Below are 26520 nucleotides of genomic sequence, written 5' to 3'. Positions count from 1 at the left end.
CCTGCTTACAGAAATTAGATCCGGGAATTGATCGAAGGTGTTCAGAGAATTCACTTCCCTGAGAATGTATGGTGTTTTGTGGAAACGTGTACTTATTAAAATCGAGAAACAGGCAAATATGCACTTGTGGTAAAGGTTATTTGCAAACGGGGAATACGCATGATATGAAAAAAATATAGAGAGGAATATGAGAAAAATCGTAAATATGAGTTTCAGTACATTTGTGTTATTTGATTCAAGAACAAAAGAGTAAGAGAGATAACGTCCCTAAATTAATTTTTTGACAAATGTCTCAATATGGCTCCTGCTTTCATTATAAATCCTGTCTTTGGAAGTGTGCAATGAACATGAATTCCAGTTCCCATAAAACCCTGAAGCATTTCGCAATAATAAAGAGACCAATTGTAATAAGTTTACTTTTGAAAAAAATAGAAAAACTTTATCAATCCGACTTAAATATAGTTTCATCTGCAATAGATCATGATATATTTCATAAAATTAAAATCACATATTTCCCTTATAGATACTTCACTTAATGCGAGATGAAATTCTTTCGACAAATTCTTTTAAACAAACTTTTTCAATAACTATGGTTCAATGACATAATAATCGGTCCCTGATTATTAACTTTATTCACCCATACCTTAAAATAATTATAGGATGTGATATAATTGACACCGGATGTGCTGTTTGCATGGAAAAAGAACGTTTTATATAAGTAGCCTAATATTAAAAAATTATCAGTATTAGTATTCAGGTGCTTTAAACATACAATTGTTGTCGTGTAGAAAAACCAACTGGGAGTTCAAAGATAATTGTTGACTGAGAAAAACATGACAGCTTGTGAATTAAGTTATTAATCTAATGATAACGTTAATGTTGCTGAGATCTTATTAAATGCATTATAGTAAATAGTTAGTGCTACAAGAGAATTTTACTTCAACTTTGCTGTTTGCCTCCTCAAGAACTTTATGATGAAAAAAGTAGTCGGATATGGGTGAGAAGATTTGGAGCGGAGAAACGATAGTTTCTGAGTATGCAGATGATTCTGTTTTAATCTCCAAAACACTAAAGATCTGCAAAGCTAGCTTAATAGGACACATCATAAATGCAGAGAAAGGGAACTCAAAATAAATACAAGAATAAAGCATGTAAAAGAGTCAGAGTATCCTCAAACTCATTAAATAACATTGGATGACGAAAGGATTAATGATACTGAGTCATTCAAATATCCAGAGAGAAAAGAAAGACGAGACAGAAGGATAGATGAACAGTGTTTTTAAGAACAATTATTTATACATAGAATGTAGTGTATATTTATACTGATGGTTGCAATTCTAATTCTGGGTTTGAATTGGGAACTGTTTCCCTGTGCTGAACTCAGTGACTCTTGTTAGTGGAGGCCTTTGCTTCACAACTATATACTCTCTTAGCTTTCAGAAGTGTTAATTCTGTGATGCCAGTTTAAAGAAGCGACTCAATCGACCAACCAACCCCGAATTAGTTTTATTTTCCATCATCTCCCTTCTCTGGAATATGGCGAAGGGAAGCAGGGTCAGAATGAACCAGCTGTATTCCATCAACAGAAAAGCAATTGTGCAAAAATTCGTTTAGTGCTGTTATTTGGTCACTGGAAATAATTGATCCAATCAGGTGTTTTAATTTTAAATGAATATGCAATGGGCGGCATAATTCGGTGTGATGCGTCGCCGCTGAAATGGAACCATTATGAACTCCAGGTCCATGGAATTCAATGAAAAGCTGTCGTGTTCTATTACTGATTAGTGAACCGAGACTATATCAGGTATACATTCACGTTAGATGTGGAACTTCATTAATACATGTATTAATTAGACGCAATGAAACAGTCGGACAACTAGTGATACATACTCTCAAATGATAGACATACCATTGCTTAGTGGCTTATTTATTTTAATCGTGATATCGCCTAACTTCTTATTATTCCTTGTCAAACATCATTCGTTCGTGTCAACAAGTCAACAATACTCTCTCCGGAAAGAGTGTCCCTATATGCCAGTTTTTTTATGTGTCTAAAGAATTTCCTCATAAAACAACACCCCGGGCAAGGTGTCGTTGTTTCTGTAATCAAGAAGATTCAGAATTTACAAAAAGATTAAGAATTTACAAAATATAGACCTTGAAATCAGTAACAATACCAAGGGTAGTACCAACAGTGAGTGATAACTATTATCACTGCAATTGGGAATGATCATCAGACTATATGTTAAAAGAAAATATAAAAAATAAAACAGCAGAGTTGATATGGAGATGACCACACAAAATTTTGATGACATATTGGGCTTTGGAGTATATACCAGGTGTGAAGTTATTAATTTTTTTTCTTTAAAATTGCCTGTAGGAATAAGTGATATGAAAGATATCAGATTGGAAAAGAAGATTTTGAATCATAATGGCTATAATGAAAACCAGTTAGGCATATAACGTACTGGTTTCAACCTATGGTGATACTGATTATGGATCGATGACTAATAAAAGACACTTGGCACACCAACGTTAGTGATCATGATGATGGTGATATAATTTTAGGTTGAGCGGAAAATCCTCAACCTTTGGTACAGAATGCTTTGTTAGTGATGACACTGAGAACCAAACTGAAAATGTTTGGACAAAATAAATGTTCGTTGCTCTACCATTAAAGTGAAAACAAACAAAACTGCTGTATCAGATAACGAGGGTGGTCCTTACCGATGTATGAAGAGAGAACACACTGGTAAACTGGAAGATCATTCAGCTGACCGGTACACAGGGATATCATGTGACCTCACTACAAGAAAGAGAAATCGAGTATGAGCATGTATGTTTTTTAAAGTATTTCTCGATGCTGCGGTGGACGGGGACGTTTGCTTATTACACCGCTGATTATTCAATGCATAGTTTTATCAGATCTCTCTTAACGCAATAAAAAGAACTAAAACTCTTTGCCGCCCCCATCACAACAGCAGTAATTTATACGCTGACGGCAACAGAAAGAAAAACTCCTCCCACGCCAGGTCCCCTTCTCCCACCCCCCAAGAAAAATACATTAGGAAAAAAATATTCTCTGCGGTTTCTAACATATCTATTATAGTTACACAAAATTGCCAGTTAAATTGTACACCTCCAGGTATAATTTCCTGTAGCACCAAGTTAGTCGCCTACTTGTTATTGCAAGAATTCTAGATTTCATTTCCCGGACTTGGATAAAAAAGAATATCGGAAGAAGCTAGAATAGACAACACACACATACACACAGAAACCTTTTACGACAAACAGGGCAGATACATCACAAATGAAGGAGTATTTTCTCTCCTTTCCTCCATAAATCAAGTAAAACTTCCCCGAAAGTTGCCTAAAATTCTTCCGAGAACAAAATCAATCACGTCAGACACTATGAAGAATTGACTGCGTCTTTATCATACATATTATCTTTCTTTCTCCCTCTCACTGTAAACAAGAAACGAGCCAAATGTTGATAGAACCGATCCGGAATAAATTTGGTTGTAACCATTGTATTAGCTGCTTGGCAGTCATGCGACTGTGATGTGTCGTTACTATATGTATGTATGGTAATCGTAGATAACCAATAAGGAAAAGGAAAAAAAATTCTCGTAAGAGAAAAAGTCGGAATATGAAACGATCTACGGGGTTATCACACCATATTTCATTTACTCGAGACTTTTTTTTTTTTTTTTTTTTTTTTTTTGTCACGATAACAAAGCGCACCAATCATCACGTGTTCGAGGATCGATGGAGGGAAATTTTTGAATTCGACGGAAAATTCAGTTAACTGTTCTGTCTGAAGGGAAGATATGCGATGTGTGAGTGCATCTCTTGATGCGATAATAATGTCTTATGGCGTGTTCTTGCCTCTCAAACGAGGGCTGTAGGCTATGAGAATGTAAATTTGTGTTTTCTTTGTATACCTCGAGGCACTAAGACGAAGAAATAAAAATCCTCCTCCTTCTCCCCTTCAAAGTCGGTGGATCGGAGAGAAAGTGTTACCTCACTGAAGGATATAAACAAACAAAACATAGCAGTACGCTCTCACATTCTTTAGTCCTCCTTAGAGAGATATACATAATAAATCTTCTTTTCAGCCACGAAAAAACTTTATTTTTATACCAAAAACCCTTCCGTTTTCTCCATTGACCCTTATCACTGGAAGATCGATGCTTTTTACAATCGCAACTTTGTCGAGCTAATGAAATACTGTGTGATAACTCCGAAGTGTTTTTTATTTTATTACTTTTTCCCGTACGATAATTTTTCCCTTTTTCATCACTGGATTCTACGAATTACTCGGACTCTTCTATATTTCCTCTCCTCCTATCAACGAGCACCTCGGGGTTCCAAGGGGTTTCACCCTCGCCTGTTGAACATTTAATTCCATCCATGGCCCCCATTATCACCTACATGTCATCAAAATGACTTAAGGGTTGCTCGAGACTATGACCAAAAGCCCTGAGGTCATAAAACAACTTGATTTCAACAAACAAACAAGCAAACACGTCTCAGTGCATTTCGAAAAGCGTTGTAACCGAATACTACCTTCTGAATAATGTTTACAGATATATAAAAGTGATTAACAGTATTGAAATACACAGTCAATTAACACCAAGTATCTAACAATTGAGCAATTCAAAAATAAAAACATTGGCGATTAAGGTCTCCCCTTAGGATTAGAAGCCTGTTTGGGCAAAGTCCAACTTAATATCATAACAGCAACAAGAACAACAACAACCTAAAACACCGCCAAGTTGTTAGAAAACTTCTTAAAAGTACGTCATTAACATTGCAAGAAACACTCATCTCTCTCTCTCTCTTTTTTTTTAAGGCACGGTTTTTAATTGATTCTTATATAAAATAAGCTCACTCATTGACTGAGATCATACATAAAGAAGTCTGCATGTTTCGAAATTAAAGATGCAATGGCCATGGTATATAACTAAAAATCACTTGTTATGGTAAATCAAATAATACGTCACATCAAGTCAATATCTTTTTTGTCACTTCAAGCCAAAGACGCATTAATGATGACGTCTAATGGGATAAAGCCTCAAATTCCTTTAAATTAAAAATCCCTCTGAAGTTCAACTTCCTTTGAACTAGCACTGCTGCAGAAGCGAATTTGAGAATCCCATGAATAAACTTATGCAGATTTCAAGAATTCTCTCCCACAGACTACTGGTCATCTTTGCAGTCGTAAGACTTCCTTCGGAGAGACGATCCAATTATCGTATGCAAAATAAAAACGTGGGTGAATTGATGAGAATGGGGAAATGACCTTTATGCATATTAATTTTTAAATAGTTGGGCATTAATATGTGTATGAGGAAAGTGATTACTAGTGCAATGGCAATAATAATGTTACATGTCTTTGTTTTAGCAAAATTACACATTATGACTATTGTGAATAGCATTAAAAACTAAAAAGAATAGTAGTTGAAAAAAATTTCTTCCTTTCCTTACCTTACCTCTGTATAATTTTGTTGAAGTGGGAAAGTTATGAATACATTTAAATATCTTTATGACTACTGTTAGTATTCTATAGTTTTAATTCAACCATGATTAGAATAATATCACTGATCTGTGTGAAAAATTAACAGGAAAAATAAGGCTATGGATTAACTGAATTAAATTGATCAAGGTAGGGATATGATCAGAACGTATGATCATAATGTTATTCGGGTCTGTTATCTGTGAACAGTATGCTAAACGGTAAAGTGATGACAATAACAGTTTTACATATTCTTAAACAGACATTAATTTTGTTATTATTTAGCTGTAGATAAATCGTTATTCAGAATCTACATGGTGTAATGAACGCCATTTTCCAGTTTCTGCTCAGAACATTCCAAAAATATGTGACATAAGTTACGGCTCTCCATTCCCTGACTTGTCCTCCTCTTCTGTGGTCTGAGTATACAAACAAAGGAAAATAAACTTTACATAGTTTGTGGACTGTGTAGAGCCTGTTTCCTTTGTGACTTATAAAACGCTTAGAATTATGGTAGAGAAAGTACAAGGACATGATATAAACACTAACTAAACGACACAGCATCAACAGAATAATTTTAAATGCATGTCAGTTACCATTTAAAGGTGTAGCATCTGAATGGTTTTATCCTTCTGTATTTTATTATTACAAAAACGATTTTGTATTATTTTATTTATATCACTAACCTCAGTAACTCAAATGTAATGAAATGATATTATATATTATTATAAAACTTATCTCAACAGCCAATTACAGATCTTAAAAATGGGAATACAGTTAACCATAGACTTATACTTTAAAAAGGGAAAAGAATAAGTATTTGTGCAAAACAAAAGTGATAACATAAGATACATCCAAGATAGAGTAAATGTTATTGGACACTGCAGAATATGATTGTTTAAGGATATCACTGATAGAGAAGAGGAAATGAATAAGATGAATGGCTGATAACAGTTTATGATATACCCATTTAGAAAATCGTGGAAATACTGGGACAGTGACATCAAAGTTAGAATTTCATTTCAAAAACAGAAAATATATCCGATTTTACAGTACATTGCTAGTTGGCGTGTCTTGCAGAATCTTTACCTATTAAAAGAAAGACATTATATCGTACCAGCAGATCAAAACAGAGTATAAGCGGCCCAGATTATTATCGAGGTAGATAAGCTGATTGATGAGGTTGGCTAGATTGTCACAGAACTTGAAGATAGCACTGATAGAATGGAATGAGTAGCGACTTCAGATTTCCTGTAGTAACAAAATCTTCACAGAAAATATATCTTTTGCAACAACTTCAGATTTCCTGTTTTAACAAGGTCGTAAGAGAATGTGTCTCTTTTAAGTTAGTAAAAATTGGAATAGTATTTCATTTAAGAGTCTTAATTTTTCTCTAAAGCTAATGCAGTTGGCAGTACTGGTCGGCTCGCAATTACGAAACCCGCATCCGATCCCAGGGCCTGACGAGGAGAGGAAGGGTATGAATTGAATTACTTAATTAGTAACTAGTAACTGTTAAAAGTACATGTATGAGATTCGGGAAAAGGTTAAAATCCTTAACATTTTCAGAAGAGTTTACAGTTATAAATATCTTAATATTTCTACATTATTCCCTGTAAAGATTGTTCCCAAGTCTATGTCGGGGAGACTGGAAGAGACTGCTCAGTCACATTAGCCGAGGATAAATATGCATGTAGGACCGGGGTCAGTAACTGTGCCATAGTCAACCACTGTCTTGATTTGGACCATCAGATTTCTTTTGATAAGGCAACGATTATCTGCAAGTCACATAATACTAATAAAAGAATAATAACAGAGGGAGCACTCATCACACAGTTGAACACTTTCCAAGGAAATAAGGCCCCTTTCTCCCCCGAAGACGTTGAGAACAGACCAGTTAATATGTCTGACAGTTCCAATCTACAATTGGATATTTTACAGAACATGTTGCTCCTTTGTTCAGCAAACGACTATTACCTATTTGCTTAAAAGAAGACACCTTCAAGACTTGCTGATGCTAAGGAGTGTCTACATGGATGCAAAGTTTCCATTTTCTTGCCCTTTTAAAAATTATGTATTTGTACTTTTATGACCTCTATAAAGTTTGTAGGTTTTTCTCAGTATAGCTGAAGAGCCATAGTGAAGGCTCCTAAGTTCCTGTTCTGTATTTACTCACTTAAATTTTGTTGTATAAAATGGCTTTTTCTTAACCATTTGAGACAAACACGAAGAATGTGTTTTCATCACTGGAGCAAAATTAGGAATTCTCTATTGAAATCTATGTGGAAAATGACTCTTAGCATTGTTATTTTCTACACAAGTGTTATGTTACCTTCTTAATTTCTATATAACTTCTCTGTAGACTTAACATAAATTTTATTTAGAGAAGTTGGATTTGTTAAAGCACGACGCCAGGGTCTTGGTAACAACCCAGCCTTAATCACCATCTAAAGGCTATCGGTATCATCCTAGTAAGATGCTTTACGTTTTAGATGTGTGAAGTTACTATAGAATAACTGACCCATTAATTGCCAAGTATCACTCCCTTATTACTGAAATTCTTCCAAAAAAAAAGACGAGTTCCTGACCCTAATAATAATTATTTTCCTAACACGATGCACCCAAGGAGATTAAGAAGATAGGAGGGCAAGCATCAGAGTTACTCTTATCATTGGAAGCCAAAATAAGACATTTTCTTAGCTGACTGGAAAATGAACTAAATGCAAGGAGCATTCCATCATTTTGCGGCACTTCAAGAGAGATAGATTACAACCAATGAAATGAAAATGGTATGTCAACCAAATACAATGATCTGACAAGAAATACTGAAGAAGATTCTCACCCTAATAGGTACCTCTACCAACCTCATGAGAGTTTAAGTAAAAACAAAAATCGTCCTGTCATGGCAAAGACATACCGAAAACGAATCCGCTGAAACCGTAGTGATGCAGGCCTATATGCCTTCTTGAAGATCTGACGGGCTGTGCCTAATCATACAAGCATTCCAAGAGGTGCGTGAAGTATATCTCAAACAGTCGCTCTAATCAGTTCTGGATTGCAGACCCAGTGGAATTGAAAGTTAATGATAGAGATCACCTTTGAAACGTCCTACCTCTCTCGGTGGAGACCCACACTTTTGAGGCAGAATAATATTTCGCATCTCAGTAACACTTGCCAAATCCAAGTTGTTAGTACATTGGACTACTAACTGGCGTCGAATGCCATGGGCAAGTCATATAAAAGCACTCAACAAAAATTATTTCAGTAGATCAGTAATATCGTTGGTGATTCATACACTGTGCATCCCGAGTTCATATATCACTCACGCCATGAAAAATATTTCAGACCATTCGATACATTGTCTTAGAACTTCAACATCTTTCTGACACTGCCCTTCATTCAGAAAATTTTACTCTGAGATAATTTTCTTAATACTCTTTTTTACTGTATTTACTTCCCTGTAGAACTACTTATTCTAGCCAAAGTTCTTCCCGCCAATATTAGAGAATCTTTTCCTCTTTTCCTACTCTTAAACAATTGCGTATCATCATGTCTGTCTTGTAATTACACTTGAAACAGTCTTTTTCCTAATAAAATATTTTATTTTACCTTCCTTATACATACAGTCTTGTTGCTTCCTGTAATCGTTGGCTTTATGATAACATACTGGAAATGTGCATGATCTCATAAACTCTCTCCAGTGTGTGTCCTCAATCCGAGTTCTATTTTTAATCTTTGTTTATGCCTCGTGTGAATTTCTGAATTCCCTCTTATCAAACCCACTTGTCTCCTTTACATTATCTTCAGAGTTTTTTCTTTTCTTTAGCTTTAAGTTACATCTAGTTTAATTTTCTTTTCGTCCATTAATTTTTCTATCAATTCTGGGTTGAAAAATTACCACAAGTAAAATAAGATATTAGTCCTGAGGAAGAGATGTGAGTCTTCCTTCCCACCCCAGTCACCCCAAAAAATGCTAAGTACTGTATTCATCAGCAGAATAAAGGTTTCAGTTTCAAAAGAACAAACAAATCTGAGACAGCCGGTGGATTATCGCATACTCTTACCCAGGCTTCCAGATTGTTGATAAAAGGAGATTAGTTACTAGAAACTTTTAAGAGTTTATATTTGACAAGACAACTTATATTAATCAGATTTGTTTTTGAACAAGAAGTAAAAAGTGGCTATAATATTAAAAAATAGCATGTTTTCCCCAAAAAACATTAACTATATTTTACAAGTTTATGCAGAAAACCAAATGGGGAAAGTGATGAGGGAGGCAGTTATGGTCAATTTTCAAGGGGTATTTAAGAAATGATTATGAGGGCATGCATGAGTATCCCTTCTGACAACAAAGGTGGTATTTATAATTTTTTTCACCTTCAGAGATTTACCAGCAGTGTCATTTCTGCAAGTGGAAGGTGCAATAATCGCGGGTACTTAAAGGCTAGCTTCCTTCTCGATGAAAATGATGTTGAAGCTCTGTAACGGGGTTGAAGTAATCCTTGAACAAATTGTGTTTGGCTGCTTCAAAAACATCAAAGGAGGCACGAGATCATTAGGAACCGACCTCAATGCTTAAGGGGAGCGTTTGAAAAAATCGTTTTTCATTAATAACTCTGGTTTTTTTCCATGAATCACTTTGAAATGTTGGGCATAGGTTAGTCTAAACCTAGTATGGCAACGGAATTTTTAAGTTCGACGCCTCTCGCAGCTGCATATTCTCCATACTTGCCGAACATAACAGGTAGGGAAGACCTCCCTAAGGGATTTAGTAAAGGTAAATGAGGGCAATCTCTTCAGCACATGCAAGGATTTTCTAGACAATGCACTAGATTCGCTCTCCTCCAGCAAGAAAAATGGCTAAGAAATTACAGGTGAAGATCTACTTACAGAAATTTGATCTGGGAATTGACCACAGGTATTTAGGGAGTTCACTTCCCTGAGAATGTATGGTGTCTTGTGGACACGTGTACTTGTCAAAATCGACAAACAGGCAAAAATGCACGTGTTGTAAAGGTGATATACAAATGGAGAATATGCGTATGAATAAAAATAGGGACAGGAATATGCAGGATGAGAAGAAAAATACCATTAGGTAGGACACGAACTAAGGCAAAATATAATTATGAATTAAATTTCTTTTGTGACATTTAGTTAAGAACTAAAGATTAAAAGAGAGAGAGAGAGAGAGAGAGAGAGAGAGAGAGAGAGAGAGAGAGAGAGAGAGAAACATTCCTGGATTCACTTTTTTTTAACGCCTCAAGAGAGTTCCTGCCTTCATCATAAAGTCTTTCTTTGGAATTCTGCAATGAACATAAATTCCAGTTCACATGAAATCCTAAAACATTCGCAATTATAAAGAGACCAATTGTAATAACTTTGCTTTTGGAGAAAACAGAAAACCCTTATCATTCCGACCCAAATTAAGTTCCGCCTCCAATAGACCATAAGATATATTTTACAAAATTGTAACCGTATCTTTCACTTAAAGGCACTTCAAATAAAGTGAAATGAAATTCTCTGGAAAAATTCTGATATAAGAGGACTTTTATTAAATGCTCCTCTGATTGATTTGCAAATGATCGATTTCAGATTTGTTGAATTGGTTTCATCCATAAATTCAATTTATTATAGATTTCGATATACTTTGCATGGAAATAGGAATTTAGGCTAAATCCCCGTAATCGTTTTAATAAACTATACAGATATATTTTTCGTAGTCAGAATAAAACTAAGAAAACTAAAAAAAGGAAAGACAAAAGATATTAAAGGACCTATATGTATGATTTGCAAACATCTAGAATATAAAGACGCATAATAGAAAACAGCGGGAAGTAGAACAGAAGGAACCAAAAGCAAATGTTTACACGACCTGGATACATTGTGTGTGTTCAAACATACAGTTGCCCTCTCCCTTCACCTCACGCCTACCCGCCCCCCAGCCCCAAAAAAACCCTACGAATTCCTTCTACAGAATACTAGCAGACATCTTCCAGAGCTTAATCCCACGTGGGGATAAGACCGGCTTAATCAAAACCAACAATAGTCAAGCATTGAGGACCGGGAGCGAGATGCAAAGACCGCTTGCCCGCAAACATACCTAAGCACTTCGCAGCGCCAGAGACCGAGGGCAAATGGAGCTGCTCGCCAGAACGATTTAGCATAATGGATGGATATTGGACCCGCACTTCTCTAGACCTCTCCGCTGTTCTTGATAATATAAGGCTTATTTCATATAAGTTAGATGGGATTATACGACAACATTACTTTTCTGACCAGTGAGGAGGCCGGGATTTTATAATCATAAATGCTGGCAAAGCGAATTCGTCTTTTTCTCACAATCTTCGAAAAAAGAATATTGTCTTTCTTTCGCATGCTTAGCTGAAACCACAAGTTTATACTGACCTTTTACTAAAGCATTCAGCTTTTCTTCGAGAACCAGGTTTGACCAAATCTTTAGACTAGACTCCTTTAGAACAAACAATAAGGTACGTCAGAAAACTAAAGGATTCTAATGATTTGCTCTGTCCTCGGTCATCACATGTCATTTCTTTATAAGTGATGGTAGTGATGACTTGCCAACTGGTGACTGGGTCTACTCGAGGATTAATGGTTAAAAAGTAACTGGTTAATGTTTGTGGTTTTACGTTCATCTGAAAGAAACCAAAGTTTTACTCTTACGATCGAGATTCCCCAGTACTTTTAGCGTTCCAATTGATCTACATCCCTAATGTTTAGAAGAACTATAAAACTGAAAAATTGCTAGGGCTAAAGTTTGCTCAGAGTAGCTACAGTGTTCAAATGCTGTAGAAACTCTAAGCCTCGGCCCATAAAACTCTTAGCGGCGGCCCATAAACACAGCCACGGTCCGGTGGTTGCCTTAGCCTGTGTTGTTGGTACCTATAGCGGTGCAAGAAGTACGATTATGGCTAACTTTAATCTTAAATAAAATAAAAACTACCGAGGCTAGAGGGGTGCAATTTGGCATGTTTGATGATTGAAGGGTGGATGATCAACATACCAATTTGCAGCCCTCTAGCCTTAGTAGTTTTTAAGATCTGAGGGCGGACAGAAAAAGTGCGGACAGACAGACAAAGCCATCTCAGTAGTTTTCTTTTACAGAGGTAAAATGCAATAGAAACCCTTTATGTTACATCTTTTCTACATTAAGTTCACATAATTGGCAATGTAAATTACTATTAATTTTGCTTGTTCTACAAACAGTGTCACCCTTAAGAAAATGCGTATAACCACTACATACGATTATGAAGATTTAAAAGAAAATTTTACTACGCTAAAGCAAATGTATATATTTTTCCATTAGCCATCCACAAAAAAAAAAAAAAAAAAATACTCTTATATCTGTATCAGAACAGAAATCTTCAGATACCACCATTTTTAGCTATTGTTCAGCATACTAATAAACAGGGAAGGGAAATTAATGATACACCACCAGTAATAAAGATACATCCTTTGTGAGAGATTGCCACAAAATGAAAACCGCATGGCTGTTGAAAGAATGAATATTAGCAATTAACAATTGCCTAAGCCTCAAAAGATATTGCCTTTGTGTATGCGTATGCTGTATCTGTATGTATACAAAGTGAAGGCTGGCTAAAACTCTTTGTGCTTGGACGTTGTGGTTATCATTTAACTAAAATGGTTCTTTTTCCTCAAAACAGACGTGCTGAGTTTTTTCTACTTTTAAATAAAGTAGGTCACTCTACTCATAAGGCATATTTTCAGTTGAGATTCTCTCATGCAAAAGCAAATTCATATTGGTCATAAGTTTTTTACACACGAAAACTCTGTCGCGAAATTTAACAGATTTTTTTCTCATTCAAAAAGAATGATTTATTTATAATATTAACCGACAATAACCTCCTTCAGAAGAACTGAGTCCAGCATTGATTGAATAACTGATCTACCCTTATATTGTATTTCTCATTCATAAAGAAGGCTTCTTATTTTTCATAAAAACTCTCAAGACACAGAGAAGCTCCATTCCAATTACTATGATCATTTAATACCACGTGTTTCCTGCTCTTTTTAGGTAAGCAACTTACTTCATATCTGCTCCATTAATATGTGCTTGGCAAGCAGAGAATTAGGGTTAAACCTCCTTAAACTTTTAATCTGGGTTGAATTCCAACATCACGAATTCCAGCGGTTCACCAGCGTGCGCTTCGCAAACAAAGAATCAAATCCAAAGCAGTTTTCATGAATGGCGTTTTACCTTTGAGAATCGATGAAAATATTACCAAGAATATTAAATAGAGATTTCAGTATAACAATGATGAATCCGATCCCCAGAAAAGAAAAAAATATCAGACACAAGAGACGAAAAATGAGACTCAACCGTGGCCTGGGGGATTTGGGTTTTAAGACAGATACGAAGACGGAGAATGTAGTTTTCGAATCGGCGTAAATTATCAGGGACGGGGAATAGCTCAGGGGGTTTCTTATTTGAACTTTATTTCCAATGTTTCATTTACCTTTAGTTCACAATAGTACCCAATAGAGATCTTTAATAATACTGTGTGGGTGGGTTTCGTAATTCACTCCTTTTTTTAAACTTTATATGATTAAATTCTTTTATGTTTGAAGTACACAGCTATCTGAATTTCATACAATCTTGAATGCCGACAGCAAATCGAGTTCCCTGGAAAGAGTGGTTCAAGCTAACTGTGATGAAAATATCACCACAATGGAACCAGAACCAGATGGTAAATCCCACGAACTGTGATTCAGGTAAGGAGTTTACTGTCTACTTTTTGCCCTTCCATCCCTCCCTCCAACATACACAAATAGCTAAGGTGTTTTCACTATCGAATAGCATAACATTCCGATTAAAAGAAACAAACCAGTGTGAGTAAGCGAATTTTGATTCTCGACACGATATGACCTTTTTTTTTTTTTTATAGCTTCTAGAAAATTATCTCTGAATAACGCGGAAAACTTGGAGTCAGCTCTAGTCAAGTAATAAGAAATTTAATGTAACTGTTATAAAGGTAAGAATGGGACCTTTGTTAAAAAAGAAACGTTTTCAGGATTTACAATTATATGTAAACAACACAAAGGGGAATACAGTGAGAGAGCCAGTTTGGGGTATTTCACTTGTGACTTCTGTTATCAGCGGTGAGCTTTATCCCTAATCATCTCTATAATAGATTTATCAGTGGTATGACTGGTGTAGGTCAAAGTTGCCGCGATTTCTGGTTTTTCCAGCAACTCTCCTACTTCATGATGATGTTGCAGCACTACAGCAAGCGTTAGAGATTCATCAGTGGGTCAAGTAATTTATATTTGGTCAGCCCATGCCATTGGAAAAACGAGATTCTTGGGGACGGATCCCAGCAATGGCCAGTACCATGATCGCAACCCCAAAATGGCAGGCTAAATGTTTATGGTCTCCCTGGTACACGCTGCCCCTGCTTTGATTCCACTCCTGCTGGGCACAGCATGAGAGTTGATGGCCTCCCGTCGGAAATTAATCATAGCCTTAAGAACAGCCTTCGCTTCCACGTGACCACTGTGTCTGAGATTATGAACTAGGCCCACTTTTGCATTCAGTCAATTTAAAGGCCAAGAAAGACTCCTACTTACAGAAATCAAATTTAGGAATTAAATTACTGGGTTCTAGAAGTTTATCACAGGGAATGCAAGATGTTTTGTGGACATGAATGCTTGTCGAGATCGATAAACAGGCAAATATGAAATGAATGTTATAAAAGTGATATACAAGTAGGGAATGAGCAGGTAGGAATAAGAGTGGAGATAGAAATGCGTGAAGAGAAATAAAAAAAAGGGGGCAAGACAAGCCTGTGAATCGCCTGAGGTCGAGTGGTCTTTACTAACCAATGATGGATGAATACTGTATTGGCAATTCTGTAGATCTCTCAATTAGTCTTTTGTTATACAAACCTTAGCCTGTGTATGCTGAGCAGTGAAGAGACCAGTTTACCGTAAAGATAGTGGCAAAGTCAATTGTTACATACACGATGACAATCTATTCATGGTTCTTCATGGAAAGTGAGTGTCCCCACAGTCAAACTCATGAATTGATTGTTAAACACACAAAATCATAATATAAAAGGAACATTTTTATTTCTTATTTTCTTTCATTATGTAACCTTCGACTGAGAGAGAGAGAGAGAGAGAGAGAGAGAGAGAGAGAGAGAGAGAGAGAGAGAGAGAGAGAGAGTAGGATATTTGCATAATTGAAAAAAAAAATTCTAATATGACTCTTATTAATGTCATATCCGGTTCCGAAAGACTGTAAATTCATTTCTAGAAAACGCAATAAAAATTCGGAAGCTGTGAATACAGTTTGTTTGTCTCCCTTCAGTCAAGAAGAAGAAGAAGAAGAAAAAAAGAAGAAAAAGAAGAAGCAGAAGAGAGAGAGAGAGAGAGAGAGAGAGAGAGAGAGAGAGAGAGAGAGAGAGAGAGAGAGAAGAAAATTCCTGAATTAAATTTCTCTGCAAACGTCTCAAGAGAGTTTCTGCTTTGGTTAGAAAACTTTTCGCTGGAATTCTGGGATTCTGGGGCGAACGCTGATTTCCGGTTCACATGGAACCCTAAAGTTCTTTGGAAAAATCGAGAGAAGAATATTTACTTTGCTTCCGGGAAAGATTGGTTGTGCCTATCATTTCGACGAGGATTTAGCTTCGTCTTCAATGGAGCCTGTAACAAATTCTAACAACTCTTTCGTAACTTCACAGAAACGTATTTCAGGCACAGAACATGTTGGTAATAATAAAAAGATTCTTCCTGTTCTGTTTAAATTGGTTATTGATTAATACTGCTATATTAAATTTCGTATAATTCGTCATGTTTCGAAGAAGCTCAATGAATGTTGCATTTCATTTTTGATAAAACGAACACTGACTGCAGCCACGATTTACGTAAACTTTGAAATGTGAGACTGAATTCAATTCCTTTAAGTGTTTAGAGAAGCTTCAAGGATATCCTCTCTCGAGCGCTTACAGAACAAGATTACGCAAAAAAAAAAAAAAAAAAATACTGCAGTCTATCAGAATTGAGAGTACAGACACTGGGTAGTTTTTGCACTGCAGCAAGCAAACAGAACATGATTCCTGGAACTTCATACTGCAATTTATACCCAGTAGCTCAAGGGATATATTGTCAGTTCCTCATGAATAAAAAAAAAACTGATAGTTAGAAAACGATCAAATTTTACCGTTATTTTAAAAAAAGGGAAACAGCCCATCGAACAATGGTTGCAAGATTAAAGATATTCCATGAGGTGCTGACATTCACGGAGAAGAGCAATAATCTGATAATGTAAAACTGACGACTCGGCACATGATCATCGAGCAATACAAAGGTTTAAAAGCCGAATAAAATTTTTGGTAAGACTGATAGTAAATAGTCTGGTACGAGCCTTGAGGGAGAAGGCTTGAAGATGAAAGGAACGCAATGATTTGTCTGTTATTTACAGCCATTAAATGCAATTAACAACAGACAGTATATTCAGAACTGGAAGGGTAGCATGAGATTAGCTTTCAGTAAAAATTTGTTACTGTACCCTATTGGTCGCTTTAAAAAGCATTGTTAATGAGAGCGAATTACTACAACAAGAGTTGTGTCATTTGCTTGTTGCTATCATGTCTTATGCTAACAGCCAATAATTGAATAAGATAATGATGTTCCGCTACCCAGCCACAGGGTATCACCCAACTTAATATGTTGAGAATTATGCAGAATACCGATGTCTCTTGAATGAGCTGAAGTTCGTACAGTCTATAATATTTAGAATTGCAGCATGATAAAGCACAAATTTAAATCTACGTCATTGCCGAAGTTAGAAATCACTAAAACGTGTACAATTGTCTTGCAAAGCTAGTAACCTATATGCTTGCTTTTGCTGGCTGCTTTTTTGGTGAGCCCTGTTTTGTCACGTTTCAGTAGATCACTGCTCTTAAAATGTATAAGCGCACTAAATGGGAGTAATATCAGACATGTGGTCAATCCTGAACAACAGCAAAATAACCTGGAGTTACTGCTTATTCTGTGTCTGTGCTGAAAGGAGTGTGAATTTTGAGCAAATGATTTTTCTAGATTATCAATAAAGTCGTTGCAGAAGTTTCTCCAGGTAAAGCATAGATAACACATCAGTCGAATCACCATAAACTCCATGACTAGCACACCATAGTACGTAGGTAATGCTTAAAATAAGAAAAATGGCCTTCATTTTGAGATATACCAAAACCATACTTAGCATTATGTCCAGGATAATATTCTTATATGGACTCAGGGTTCTATATATACTTTCAAATCGTTAAATTTTCGTGTGAAATGGAATCTGTGATATTCGTGACCTCAGAACACCGAGGCAACTATTAAGAGTAATGCCTTTCAGAAAATAATGCTTAGTAGGTGATCCTATCTTGAAGTCATTAAATTATGTTTTAATTTGTTTTCTAATATGAAAGAGCTTCGAATACCAAGTAAGGACCTTTGAATTTAGGCTTACATAGGTTTTATCCACAATATCTGAGCATTCATTTTTGCAATGTAAGACCGGCATGTATGTTTAGCTTTAAGAAGCTATACTGGAGACAGGAATTGCCACTTGTGGTCCTAGAAAACATTACCTCTGCTATGGAGATGATAGGTGTTTAAATGATTTTTTTTTCTTATTTTTTGTCTACCTGTTTCTGGGAACAATCGATGACACTGGAATTGATTTAAAGATTGAAGATAAACCCAGAATTTTGTAACGTCTTTGTTTATTGTTTTGGAGGCATTTCAATTAAACTAAAGGTTCCAGATGTTTGAGAAAGAGATGTAAGCACTGCACAATATGTTTGCGACTAGCTTTATTGCATTCTTGTGTGAAATAAAATCTTAATGAAGCCGAATATTTAGGCAACATCATTTCCTCTTCCCGGTTTGCTCGTTCTAGTCTAACGACCCACTGTCAAAATAGAGATAAACAGAGCATAACAATCAGTAATGTTTCTGTAAATCTGCAAAATATTCAGTGTTACGACTTTTTTCAAAATACAGCATCATTTCCGAATATATTTGAAAATGTGTATACCGATATTTGAAAAAGTCTCTGTCAGCTTCATTTATATGAGCAAATACTTGAACCAGTATTTGTGGTATAAACACACAAAGACATTGACAGCAAAACCCTCAAACCAAGCATGATTTCTGAGAGCGAATCTGAGAACCAGCATTTTATTGTACCATAAAATTTTCGTATTATCACCTGGGGTGTTCTGTCTGCTTTCATCTGCACGAAAGCTTTGCTTCATGCAAATTCGATGTTCATCATATTTCACATTTGGTTTCGCATTCCCGGCTGCAATTGTCAAACTTTCGGCATCTCTTCTGAAATTCGTGGGCCTAATACTATCAAAAATTTTCTGACTATACCGTAAACTTTTCCTTAAATGACGTTCTATATTAAAAATCGAAAATGTCAGGATGTAAGCACTGGTCAAATTGCATGTTGACAATACAATTTGAAAAAAACTAATTACTTTTCAGGATTTAAAAAATTTAATGTTTATGTTGAAAACCCCAAATAAAGTTCTCTCATTTTATTTTATATCCAAAACTAATAATATGAAAATATTGTTCATTTGTTTATTAAATTTAATGCTATTATATAGCTAACACGAAATAAGTTTTTAATTTTGTTATGTTTAATGGAAATTAAGCGCGAGACTTCTGGCACAACTAACATACGAACTTCAATTGGTGAAGGAAATCGTTGTGCTTAGAACTATCTATATGAATTTGATTACACCTTGCTCCAAATAGTTTTCTGAGGAAACACGAGGGTTTATCTACATCCTGTGCAAGGTCTTTTGGAGATGATGCAAAATTTATTTGTAACAATAAAGAGACTTTCTTTCTTTCCCAGAAGCAATGTAAATATATTTCGTGCCTCGATTGTTCCAAAGGACTTCAGGGTTCCATGTGAGACCGGAAATCAGCGTTCGACCCAGAATCCCAACGAAAAGTTTTCTGACCACAGTAAGAACTCTCTTGGGACGTTTGCCGAGATATTTTATTCAGGAGTTTGTACTCTACTCTCTCTCTCTCTCTCTCTCTCTCTCTCTCTCTCTCTCTCTCTCTCTCTCTCTCTCTCTCTCTCTCAAATAACGAGGGAAGCAAAATGTAGCACGTTCTTAATCTCATAGTTTTGACCACAACGAGGGTATAATGTAATCGTTGTGGTCTTTGAAATCCTATGTGCAACTAATTAGCGAAACTAAACAAAAAATACATAGAAATATATGTAGTTCTGTCTTCCTCCGATTTCTCTAATCAACGTTACATAGTGCATAAATAATGAAAATGAAATGATTCCAAATATTTTTTAATGATCGTTATTTTGTTTTTGACAGTTTGATGAGTTTCCCTGTCGAGATTCTCTGCATGAAGAATCGTGTAAATATTGTAATCACGTACTTGAAACCGACATCACCACCGTCCTGACGTTGATTTGCCTTTATCTAAAAATTATTTGTCTTACTGAGACTGAGTTTCGTATAACGAAGTGCACTACAGAATCTAGAGAACTGCGGATCCAATATCCATCTATTATGCTAAATCGTTACGCCAAGCAACTTCCATTTGCTCGTGGTCTTGCAATGCTATGAATTGCTTGGGTACCCAGTGGTATGCTTGAACTCCAGTGGTCTTTACAAATCAATCCCGATCCTGGATGGCAGATTTTCGGGTTTCTTATAGCTGCTTATATCTTTAGGTGGTAACGAATTCCAAAGTTAGCAAATTTTAATAATAATAATAATAATAATAATAATAATAATAATAATAAATAATAATAATAATAATAATAATAATAATAATAATAATAATAATAATAATAATAAAGGTACCGTCGACATGATTCGACCAGCTCGTTGGTCATCCTCTGGACGTGGTTGCAGAAGGTCTGAAGAAACGAGGTGCTCGGGTTGGTATTTATAGGGGGGTCTTGCTCGGTGCTGAATTATGATTGGCTGCCCGGGGCATGTACGCTCGGGCCAAATTACCGACCACCGCCGCCTACGCCTCTTGGAAGCATTGCACATTGGGAAGGAGAAACCAACACTCAACATTACGCAAGAAACCTTTCTCCACCCCACGGCAGCCAGGAGACATGCACCGAGCGATCCCCATAGCGTACGAGCAAATCAAAATTCGACATCCGAGGATCGAAATTCTTCTCTTCATCCTCAGCACTACAACGCCGCTCGCACGCAAGACGAAAACCGAACTTCGAATTGGATGAGAAGGCTCCGCCCGAGGGTACATGCCCCGGGCAGCCAATCATAATTCAGCACCGAGCAAGACAACCCCCCCTATAATAATGGGAAATACAACAAATAACTACAGGCCTATCACCTGCCTACCAATAATGTGGAAGTTACCAACAGGTCTTCTTCTTCTTTTAACATGCTTGTTTTCCCATTTGTATAGGGTAACCACGATGCCTTCCTTTGAAGGACTTTGATTTGGCTTTTGGGGTAGGCTGTAGTCTCGGTCGGCTGCCCTGCCTGTCATCGCTTAAACCCCGGTAGCGTATGTACATGTATTGTACCAGTCACCAGCACCCTTTCTTCCAGCAGTGAAGAGCCGTTGCGTGGTTAGGTCGACAGCCGAGACGTGTGAGGTGTCTGTTATGTTTTTAGAAGATGTTGGAATGGCTTTGTTTGTGTGTGTATTAGTCTGTAACACCCATTTGCTTTAAGCAAACCTATCCGTTGATTACATATGCAATCCCGAGGTGTCTACACGGATAGTAAAGTGTCCGCCTCTCTGACCGGTTGGCTGCGGATTTGAACCCGCGACACAGACCTCTAAGAAGTTCGAGCTGCTGCTCTAACCAACCTGGCCATCGAGGCTCCAATGGAAGTTACTAACAGGTATCATCAGTGAAAGGCTATACAACTACCTAGAGGATACAAACACCATCCCCCACCAACAGAAAGGCTGCAGAAGGAAGTGTATGAGAACAAAAGACCAGCTCCTAATAGACAAAATGGTAATGAAGAATAGTAAGAGAAGGAGAACCACCCTAAGCATGGCATGGATTGACTACAAGAAAGCCTTCGACATGATACTGCACATGTGGCTAATAGAATGCCTGAAAATATATGGGGCAGAGGAAAACACCATCAGCTTCCTTAACAATATAATGTGCAACTGGGATACAGTACTTACAAGCTCTGGGATAAGACTAGCAGAGGTTAACATCAGGAGAGGGATCTTTCAAGACTACTCGCTGTCCCCACTACTCTTTGTAGTAGCCATGATTCCCATGACAAAAGTACTGCAGAAGATGGATGCTGGGTACCAACTCAAGAAAGGAGGCAACAGAATTAACCACCTGATGTTCATGGACGACAGCAAGATGTATTGTAAGAGCATCAAGGAAGTAGATACCCTAATCAAGACTGTAAGGATTGTATCTGGGGACATCAGGATGAAGTCTGGAATAGAAAAATGCGCTTTGGTCAGCATACAAAGAGGCAATGTAACAAGGACTGAAGGGATAAAGCTACCAGACGGGAACAACATCAAACATAAATGAGACAGGATTTAAATACCTGGGAATAATAGAAGGAGAGGATATAAAACACCAAGAGATGAAGTACACGATCAGGAAAGAATATATGCAGAGACTTAAGGCGATAATCAAGTCAAAACTCAATGCCGGGAACATGACGAAAGCCATAAACACATGGGCAGTATGAGTAATCAGATACAGCGCAGGAGTAGTGGAGTGGACGAAGGCTGAATTCCACAGCATAGACAGGAAAACTAGAAGACACGTGACAATACACAAAGCACTACACCCAAGAGCAAGTACAGACAGACTATACATAACACGAAAGGAAGGGGGGAGAGCAGAGCACTGGGACAATATCTGAAAACCAGTGAAGACGAGTGGCTAAGGAGTGCATGGGAAGGACTGATAAAAGTAGACAAAGACCCAGAAATATACAGAGACAGGATAATGAAAAAACAGAACAGAGGAATGGCACAACAAACCAATGCACAGTCAGTACATGAGACGGACAAAAGGACTGGCCAGCGATGAAACATGGCAATGGCTACAGAGGGGAGAACTCAAGAAGGAAACAGAAGGAATGCTAACAGCGGCACAAGATCAGGCCTTAAGAACCAGATATGTCCAAAGAACAAAGATGGAAATAACATCTCGCCCATATGCAGGAAGTGCAATATGAAAGGCGAGACCATAAGCCACATAGCAAGCGAATGTCTGGCGCTTGCACAGAACCAGTACAAAAAGAGGCATAATTCAGTAGCAAAAGCCCTCCACTGGAGCCTGTGCAAGAAATACCAGATAGCTTGCAGTAACAAGTGGTACGAACACCAACCTGAGGGAGTGATAGAAAACGATCAGGCAAAGATCCTCTGGGACTATGGTATCAGAACAGATAAGGTGATACGTGCCAACAGACCAGACGTGACGTTGCTTGACAAAATCGAGAAGAAAGTATCACTCATTGATGTCGCAATACCATGGGACACCAGAGTAGATGAGAAAGAAAGATAAAAAACTGATAAGTATCAAGACCTGAAAATCGAAATAAGAAGGATATGGGATATACCAGTGGAAACTGTACCCATAATCATAAGAATACTAGGCATGATCCCAAGATCCCTGAAAAGGAATCTGGAAAAACTAGATGCCGAAGTAGCTCCAGGACTAATGCAGAAAAGTGTGCTACTAGAAACAGCGCACATAGTGAGAAAAGTGATGGGCTCCTAAGGAGGTAGGATGCAACCCGGAACCCCACACTATAAAAAACACCCAGTCGATTAGAATGATTGTGATTGACAAAAAATAAATATATAAATAATAATAAAAAAAAAAATAATAATAATATCCTTTATTGCAGCTCAGGGCTTTGTTTTCGTTATTGCTCTTGTCATTCTTGCATATAATTTAAACTTTCATTTTAATGACCTTTCCTCCTGGCGTAGTTTGCGTCGTATTCCTTTATTTTTTTCTGGCCATGAATAACCTTAAAAGATGAAGATAAATGCATTACTCTTTAAAGTATGAATTGTAGAGTGGGAGCAAGTTATAAGAACTGTTAGTCGGTAAAATCTGGTTGTTCTCACACGCCATGAGTACTGAAAGAGCTATTGTTTCATTACTAAAAAGTTGGGAATGAATTACTACGACACGGAAGATCTGACAGTCTCGAGAAGGAGGCAGATTTTTTCTTTTTTTTTAATAATTCCCATCTTATGAATTTAATTCTTGAACATTAGAATTTTAGATTCGGTAATTAGATTTAATTACTGAAGTAATTTTAAGATATACCAGAGATCACTTTTATCTATGTCAGTGGAAACAAAGACAAAATCTATACAAAGAAGTATGATATATTCTATAAATCACATAAAATTTAGTTTATTCCGGGAACGTGTTAGAACGCATTCAGCTGACATTTTACATTTAAATCCTTTGTATCACCAGTAAGCAAATCCTCTTCCATTTGGCTGAATAAGTTTTGTTTACAAAACTACAAAAAAAATTTTCTATTTATTAAATAAGTCTGAAAAATTTCTCTCCATGAACTGCGATAAAAAGCCCAAAGGATATGACACGTTTACTACAAAATGAAAATATGCTACATACCATGGTTATTTCAAATCAATGTTATTTATTATTAGTGTTCTAAAAACGATATCAAATATCATGATAAAACTGTTTATAATTTTTTTAATTCACTGCAGTGCAGCAAGTTCAGAAGTCAGTAATATGTGTCCCAGACTTGTAACAGTTTACTATTACTATCGCATGGTTAACGGGAATGGCGCCGATGACTGTGTTTACTATTATTTATAGTCTTACATCCATACCGCTCATATCTAAAAGAATTTTTACAAATCCATCAAACTCAAGAAGCAATTACACTTCAATTAGTTTGATTTCAGTAAGTCTGTTGTTATTTGAATATGGTGGTAGTGTATGTACAAAGTTGTAAGATAAGAATAATTACCAGTTTCATCTTCCAGTCTGCCGTTGAACAAAACATAAAGTGCGCTCTCTTTATTAAGGCTGAATTCATCCAGTACCACAGTAGTCCTCGAACTTTCCTTTCACCTTCCTGCGAGCACTTCTGTACATTAAGGCTGAAGGAAATCAGCAGTGGTAAGTCAAGAGGACAAGCAATATGAAGTCAGAGATAAAAGGTCAAAATTAACGGAGAGGATCAGGACATCAGGTAAGGAAAACGTTTTCTTTTCCACACCAACTTTGACATGCGCAGGACGGATGAAACAAATAAGGGCAACAAAGACGAAAAAACTATTCCTCTCCAGGCGAGAAAGTGTTACCGGCGACAATTAATGCGGATTTTCAGAAATACCGAGAGATATTAATGAGTAATGACATACGCTTTCATTAACGCCAGAATTAAAGACTGCATTTAATGGCTGGAGACAAGTTGAGCTTAACAAACGCAGATATCGTCACGCACGTCATTTATAATAGAAAAAATACTTCAAGAGGCTTTTAATCTAACTGTCTTCGGAAAACCGGCGTACTTCCTATTTACGAATAATTCCTGTTGAATGCCCATTTCGAAACATTTGAACCAAGAAAAATTGAAATATTGGAAATAAGTTTCGAATAATCACCCTTTCAAAAGAGCAGTTAAATTCAACTTTGAACATTGGGAAAAAAATTACATTACATATGACATTCCCTAGAATTAGATGCTAGTTCTGAAGCACAAAGGAACGGAATTGTTTATCTTCATGCTAGATTCCATTGATATGTTGTTTGTATATATATATATATATATATATATATATATATATATATATATATATATATATATATATATATATTATATATATATATATATATATATATATATATATATATATATATATATATATATAAATACATACATACATACATACATACATATGCGTGTACCCTTACTGTCATTAAAAACTCCACGAGAAAATCAGACACCCGTAGTTTTTTGTAACAAAAACATATCTTAGTATTTATAAATTTTACTTTAAAACTCGTTATAGATCCCTTTCACACATATAGAATATACAAGCACGCACACGCACAAAACACAGGTACGAACGCGCATATACACGTACACACACATATGTGTATATATATATATATAATATATATATATATATATATATATATATATATATATATATATATATATATATATATATATATATATATATATATATATATTTATATATATATATACATATGATTATTATCACTTTTGTACATATATATATATAATTTATTTATATATATATATATATATATATATATATATATATATATATATATATATATATATATATATATATATTGTGTGATTATAATTATCTTAACACGCGATTTGTTTATCACACATCGTCTCAGGTGAAAAAATTAGAGACTGGGTGTACGTCCTGACCGGTTTCAATTTTATTAACAAGGACTGCTACATAGTGGTAGAAATCACAATATATACAATTGGGAGACAATACGGACAAACATATCAGCGTTGGACATTAAAACTCCCACCTGACAAGTGTCAGTGGCGGCGGGAGAGGGGGGCCACAAAACTGGGCCCAGACACTAGAGAGTTTTGTCCCCCCTCTCATTTTGACACCTTTCAAAATGCTTGGTATGCTTGTCCATATTTCTCCCCCTAGCATATACACTGGGATTTCTACCACTATGTATAGTCCCTCGTTAATGATTTGGTAGTAAAGTCGAAACCGGTCAGGACCTACAAAGTCTCTTATTTTTTTACCTGTGGTAGATATATATATATATATATATATATATATATATATATATATACATATAGTATATATACATATACATATATATATATATATATAACATATATATATACATATATATATACATATATATAAATATATATATGTATATATATACATATATATATATATATATATATATATACATATATATA

General features: G+C 36.1%; 1 long non-coding RNA gene across 1 annotated transcript in view; it reads right to left on the bottom strand.

Annotated features, from left to right (window-relative positions):
- The window catches only part of LOC136837319 (uncharacterized), a 139162-nt gene that overhangs the window by 87529 nt on the left and 25113 nt on the right, over positions 1-26520 (bottom strand). The window lies entirely within an intron of this gene.

Source organism: Macrobrachium rosenbergii, chromosome 58, assembly GCF_040412425.1.
Source record: "Macrobrachium rosenbergii isolate ZJJX-2024 chromosome 58, ASM4041242v1, whole genome shotgun sequence".
NCBI lineage: Eukaryota > Metazoa > Arthropoda > Malacostraca > Decapoda > Palaemonidae > Macrobrachium > Macrobrachium rosenbergii.
The sequence above is the reverse complement of the archived record's forward strand: the minus strand, read 5'-3'. Positions and strand labels throughout refer to the sequence as shown.